This window comes from Kryptolebias marmoratus, linkage group LG18 (genome assembly GCF_001649575.2).
Source record: "Kryptolebias marmoratus isolate JLee-2015 linkage group LG18, ASM164957v2, whole genome shotgun sequence".
Classification (NCBI taxonomy): domain Eukaryota; kingdom Metazoa; phylum Chordata; class Actinopteri; order Cyprinodontiformes; family Rivulidae; genus Kryptolebias; species Kryptolebias marmoratus.
The window spans coordinates 18,814,499-18,821,416 of NC_051447.1; the positions used below are offsets into that span (position 1 = coordinate 18,814,499).

General features: G+C 44.1%; 1 protein-coding gene across 1 annotated transcript in view; it reads right to left on the minus strand.

The window, feature by feature from the left end:
- rerg (RAS-like, estrogen-regulated, growth inhibitor) overlaps positions 1-2,383 on the minus strand; it is a 48,312-nt gene extending 45,929 nt beyond the window's left edge. Inside the window, exon 1 of the mRNA XM_037981282.1 lies at positions 2,208-2,383. The gene's annotated coding sequence lies outside the window, so the exon portion shown is untranslated. The remainder of the gene's footprint in view (positions 1-2,207) is intronic.
- Positions 2,384-6,918: the final 4,535 nt, after the last annotated feature.

Consider the following 6,918-nt stretch of genomic DNA (forward strand, 5'->3'; position numbering starts at 1 on the left):
CTGTTTCAAAGCTCGGCTGTTGTTGGTTTGAGCTGCTTTTATTGGTAGACTTGCGTTTTTAGCTGTAGTTTTCATGCCTGCAAAATGGGGGAAACAACCTGTTTTGATTCTCAAGATGAGAAATCTAATTTTTTTCTGATTCCTTGGTTGTTTGAACCATTTGTTTGGATCTTGTACAACTGACCGAAGATGTTTAACACCTTTTACACTTTAGTTTTATTCAAGTACGATTAGGACACAACCACAGCAATGATTTATTAAAGATTAGTTTGACCAAGCAACAAAAAGTGCAAAACAGTGAGAGAAATGTTATTCAGGTTTTCTCAGATTTGTATTCAGTTGTTGATCTGAACTGCCGTGGACGTGGTGATGTTGTCAACAGTGAAGAACCATCAGAGCTGAACTGAACCCTTCAGGTTGGGTCAGTTCACTTGTTTATGTTTGAAACATGAATATAACCTTTTATTCTTCTTCTACTGGTCTTAACGTCTGCCATAATGGTGGTATTTGGAGAGCTTAGTGTTTTCAGAGGTGGTACTTGGAATGAAAATAACTACCGGTATAAACACATCCAGTGTCGTCACATTTGAACAGTTTTTGTCTGAAATTCATGAGACCTAACGCTCCGTCCAGGACTATTTTTGTTCTCCATGGAACTTTGTAACGCAGGGATCCGGTCCAAGCTGTTCAACTGGTTTTAGTTTTTCCTTTCGTTCCTTCTTTTCCGCTGTGTGCCCAGCTGGGTTTGGAGTCTGAGAAATGAATCTGGGTGGTGGTGGTGCTGTGGTTTACAGAGATTACAGGCCGAAGAAGTCCAAACTATGGGAGGAGACCTGCTGCACCCCCGGCTAAAGAAAGACGGCGAACCGCACGTCTGTCATCAAACGACACGAAGCCGGGGAAAGATTTCTGCACAGAAAGATGAAATAAACTGCTCCAATCTGAGAGACGTACTTAAAGATTCCCTTATAGAGCTAAATAAAGTACCTAAAAGTACTTCTTCTAGAGTGTTATAGTCCTGTTTGTAGTACATTATAGTACACAAGTTGTATAGGTTTCTCAAAGTTCCGACATTTGGAAGCAAAAACTGAATTTATATTAGTTATGTGGATTTTATTAGGAGGTGTTCCTTATTTTTAGCCTTACAGCTTATTCGGTAACTCTCTTTGCAAGTCACGAGTTATGAAGACAAACCTTCCTGAGGACCCATCGGGGCTCTGTTGTCCCCCGGTTTGGCACTCACCTGGTCCCGACTCCTAATCCTGTTGAGATCTGGGGGCAGTTATGTAAGACTCAGGGCCGCCCCCTGAATGCCAAATCCATCCTGGGTCCCAGGATGGAGCAGCAAAGTGAGTTGAAACTGAATATTAATGAAGATTAGAACTTTCCCTGTCCAGTTTCTAATTTGGGATTAAGGGCCAAGCATTCCCTGAAGGAATGCATGTCACCCGCCACCTTATATGGAGAGTTTTCTACAAGCTATTTAGATTATGTGTTGTGAACTACTCCCAGCTACTACCACCTCTAATTTTACCCCAATATCTGTAAAACCGACAGAGTTATAGCCATGTTGGTGTTTTCTAATCTTGATTAGATGTAGCGGTCAAATTGAATTGGATTGACTCCAAAATTTAATCAGTTGTAGGTGTTTATCCAACAATAATTCCCTGAAGGTTTATTTAAAATCTGTCCAGTGGTTCATGAGATATTTTGCTAACAGACAAACGGAATTGACTCCAACAGTTATTGGTAAAGTTTAAGGCAAATATCCCACGCAATTAGTCGTGCTCAGAGTATGTTTTGTTAATGACTCTCAGCTACCACTGCACCGAATTTCAGCATAATATCTGTAAAATTGATTGAACTGTAGCTGTTTTTGTGCTTTCTAAGTTTGGTCGGCTGTGGACTCCGTGTTGAATCGGATTGGCTCCAAAAGTTAATGAGTTGTAGAGGTACATCCAGTAATTATTTCCTGCAAGTTTCATTAAAATCCGTCCAGTAGTTCAAGATATTTTGCTAACAGACAATGATAAAAATAATAATAATAATAATGTTACAGTGCTTTAGGAGAATCACCTGAATAACTGAGCTTTAATTTCGTCGTATTTAAATTTTATTTATGCTTTAAATAAATGTCATGAAACACCTCCCTGATGCGGTTCTGTCCCCCGGAGGGACGAGAACAGAAAGCCCGGCTTGCCACTCACCAGAGCCGGCTGCGAGCCGAGCCGATCCCCGCCGGGGAGCCGTGGATGGAGCGCGGGGATGGGGAGGGAAAGTTGTCCGCTCCGTGGATCCGACGCTGGGTCTTCTCTGGAGGAAAGAGGCGAGGATGAGAGGCTGGGTCCGGTCCTGTCCGCACCGAGCTGCGGCTCTGACTCACATGAAGAAGAACCGGGTCCGTGGAAATACACGGAGCGGAGCTGCGGGAGTCACCGGGCGGCTGCGGAGGCGCGCGGCGACACCTGGTGGCCGGACGCGGTATTACAGGCGGAGGGGAAAATCAGTTTTTTTGTGAATTGTCTTCATTTTTTTTTTTTCTTTGGGCTGTTCCCTCTTCAGGTGTCTCCATCTAACTCTGTCTTCTGCGTCCTCACTCCAACTTCTAGAATTGCGCCGCTCAAGGTGGCTGCATGTTGGAGTAGTTCCTCCTTTTTTCTTGATGTAAATCGCTTTTGTTTTGGATGATTACTTCCTCTGGTATCGGATGCTGTGCAGCTGGAAGGATTTTTACTGAAGCCTTTTTACTTTTGGACATTTTGTTATGATGCGTAACCATGACAACAAATGGTAAATGTGAAGAACCCTGAACTCCAGTCATGGCCAAAACCAAGCAGAGCGCCCATATATCCACCGGAGGAAGCAGCTCGCCACAAGAGCTGCCCGCAGGAGCGCCCCGGCCGGCGGCGTGAAGAAGCCTCATCTCTACAGGCTCGGTACCGTGGTTTTCAGGAAGATCCACCGATACCAGAAGTCCACCGAGCTGCTCATCCAGAAGCTGCCCTTCCAGCACCTGGTCCAGGAGATCCTCCAGGACTTCAAGACCGACCTGCGCTTCCAGAGCTCGGCCATCATGGCTCCGCAGGCCAGCGAGGCTCACCTGGTGGAACTCTTTGAAGACACCAGGACCGAGGACACATCAGGACAGACCGCTACAAGAGACCATTCCTGCCCACAGCCGGCAACTCTTTAACAAAACCAGGATTAAGAGCTACAAGAACATTTAATTTCCCTTTGGGATTAATAAAGTATTTTTGAATTGAATTTGAATTTGAACTGTCTCCATGTCCTCTCTGACTGCGTCCAAACATGTCTCCTGGCACGTTTCCCTCCTCGACCGATCCACTACATCCTTCCATCATTTACCCGGGCTTGGGACCGGCACACCGAGAGACACCAGCTTGTTCTCCTTAGCGGCTGGTTTATCGTCTTCCTGTGCATTTCTTGCAGTCTGAACTACGTCTGCATGCTTTGTGCAGAAGTAGTCAGGAGATGGATGTTAAAACTTTTAGTTTTTTGCCTCCTTTATCCATCCATCCATGTTCTACCGCTTATCCGGGGTCGGAGCGTGGAGGCATAAGTTCCGGGAGAGAAACCCAGACCTCCCTCTCCTCAGTGACACTCTCCAGCTCCTCCTGGAGGATCCCGAGGCGTTCCCAGACCAGACAGGATCCATAGACCTCAGATCCAGAACTCCAAGTTGGTAAAGATCTGAACCCTGGAGCAAAGCTTCCCTGGGGGGGCTGAGAAATGTGACTGGAACCCTCTCTGGTCCTCCTTTTCAAAAAGGGGAACCACCACCCTGGTCTACCACTCTGTAGGCGTTGTCCTGGTCCTCCGTGGGACGTTGAAGAGACGAATCGACCACGACGGCCCCTGCCATCAGGGAACCTTTATACATGTCCTCTTTCACACTTTTCAAATATATATTGAACTTTTATTTGCCGCAGAAATAAACCGAGATCCTCAATTCCTGCAAAAACCTTCTTTAAAATCTGCTCCAACTACTGGCTCTATTTTTAGCTACCGTTCTGCTACTTTTAGCTTTTAGCTAACCTTTTGATACATTTTTAGCCTTGAGCTAGCCTTTAGAGACTTACTTTTCAGTCCTCGCATGAATTTAGGCTTACGCATTTATTTTAGCTGTGAAACAAATAGTTTATTTTAATAAACAAACAGAGAAAAATGCCGTCTTTGAGGGGCTTTAATGTTTAAATTCCACATCAGCTGTGGCTAAATTTGTGCGAGTGACATCTGGGGGTGTTCTGGAAACAAACAGGTTTTTTTAACGCAGAAACTGAGTCATCCGGTGATTGTTTCCTGGGAGTTTGTGTCACGAACGACTTGATCTCAAAGGAAAACTAAACAACGACGTGGCAACAAAAACAACTTGGTGGAGCACAGAGACGACCGGATATTTCGCTAACACATCAACAGGGTTGGTGCAAACAGCTTTGATCTTAAAATAGCACCAAGTTTTAGCTGAATATCTGCAAAATTGACAGATTTATGGCCATTTTTACCTCCAAGGAGGGATTACTTAAAGTGTACTGAACAGGTTTTGATGAAATCTTCAGAAAATGTTGCATCAAACTGTGAGGTTTTCTCCATATTTATTAAATCAAGTCATTTTATTCACAAAACAGGCCGTAACCAAACTGCTGTACAATAATAAGTACATAGACGGTAAAAAGTTAAAAACAAATTCAGAAAATATCACAAATAGAAGTAAACAGAACCCTGTCGTTAACACTTACGCTTGGTTAAAATATCAGCATGAGCGTGTGCATTTAAAAACAGGAAGTGAAACAGAGGCTCAGGAAGATAAAATAAAAGTCAGCCTCCTTTAACCCCGATTTACAAACTCAAACCTGAAAATGTTAGAAAAAGATTTCACATCCAGGGGGTGAAACTCAGTAACCATCGGGGGAGAAACAGGAAGCTCGTTCATTTCAGCCGTGAGTCTCTTTTCCCATCGGCAGATCATCACCAGCGCTGGAAGACAAAAACAGTTTCCGGCTAAAAAACCTACAACTTCATCCCACAAAATTAGTTTAAAAAAAAAAGACACTTAAACGCAGGAAAAAGTGAGAAACTGTCACACAGAAAGCAGATTAAAGGGATTCATTCCAAATGATAAAATAAAACATAACTTTACCCTAATAGAGTTTACTCTAGTAGTTTCTCAACTATGTGTATTGAAATCTGGAAATGCGGGTACGCGCTGAGTGTAAACAAAGCCTGACTCCGGCTGAAAACATGGTGGAAGCTTGAGTCGTATGTTCGACCTACGTCTGAGCAGGGGGACAAATATGGAAGAATCGGAGCACCAAATGGCCGAACGGCGGCTTATTTTCAGTCACTTTGGCTGTTTTTTTAAGGTAAACAAACTTACCAGCGATAACGCACGGGACCAGCAGGAGGCGCAGGATCAGAAGGACCTGATCCAGTGAAGACAGAGACCGCAGCCTCACCGCCTTGTCACCGTATTGAATCTGGAAACGAGAGACGGAGAAGTTTATGACAGAATTTTAGCTTTAATCGGAGTGACGGAGACAAACATTAACTTTAATTTTAAAGTTTTTTGAAACAAAATGTCAGAATTTGTTGGGAATTGCATGATGACTTAGTAATCAAATTACTAATTTGGATTTCAGCAGCCGTGTTGGATGGTTTAGAGACAAAAAGACAGGAGACAGAACAGGAAGTGTCAGAGCTGAAGATGATGAGGTTCTTCTTGGGCAGGACAAGGATGGACAGGATCAGGAATGAGGACATCAGAGGTCCAGCACAGGTTGAAGGACTGAGAGATAAAGTTAGAGACGGTTTGGACATGTCCAGAGGAGGGACAGAAGGATGTTAGAGATAAAGAGGACAGATATGGATGTAGTGACCTTTAACTCCCTGAAGTTAGTGCTTTGTATTCCTCGTAAAGAGCTTCAACATGTTGTACAAAGATTTTTATTAACTGCTGACTACAAATATTTACTTCAGTCGAGTTTAATGTTTAATCATTGCTTACTTTTGTGGTTTGTGGTTCTTTTACTGTTCGATTCATTTCAGTTTTCACTGCTTGTCTAGTTTCCTGATTGCAGACTTGTTCCAGAAGCTGCAGCCGCTGGTTTCCTTGGTTTCGCGTGAGATTCGCCTCATTTTCAGACAGTTGTCTCCTTTAATCGCACGTATGATCACTCAGTTTATACTATAATACAAAGAATTTCTGAATTACCTTTAACTCCTTGAAGTTAGTGCTTTGTATTCCTGAGATCACACAGGTGAAGGAGTAGATGCTGCTTTCTTTGTCTTCCATCTTGCAGGGATGTTCCGTCCCATCCTGGATGCCCCACACCAACATCTCTGCTGGCTTCATCTCCAGTTTATCTGCCGTTTTCTGAAACAACAAACAGTTTCTTTTAATCCTCGTCTCAGCTGACGTATAGACCAGCAACTGCCTTAAAGAAAGGTCTCACCTGAATACCGATGCTGATGCCATCTCTTGTCTCCGAGACATGGAAGCCGGTGAACGTCGGGTCTGGGTAGTAGCTGAATTGTGTGTAGCAGGTCAACGTCTGATTGGCTACTTTCAAAAACACGGAGGAATTCGGAGCGTTTCCAGCTGCAGGCGTTTCATAGATGAGATTCTGCAAAGAATTTAAACACAATCAACAAAAATAAAGAATTACTGACTTTAAATCATGAGTACCCTCAGCAGGGTCCTGGAGGGGGCGTGGGAGTTCGCCCAACCAGTCTACATGTGTTTTGTGGACTTGGAGAAGGCGTTCGACCGTGTCCCTCGGGGAATCCTGTGNAGGGGTACCGAGCCCTTTGATACGGGCTGTTAGGTCCCTGTTGGACCGGTGTCAGAGCTTGGTGCCGGCAGTAAGTCGGACTCGTTTCCGGTAAGAGTTGGACTACGCC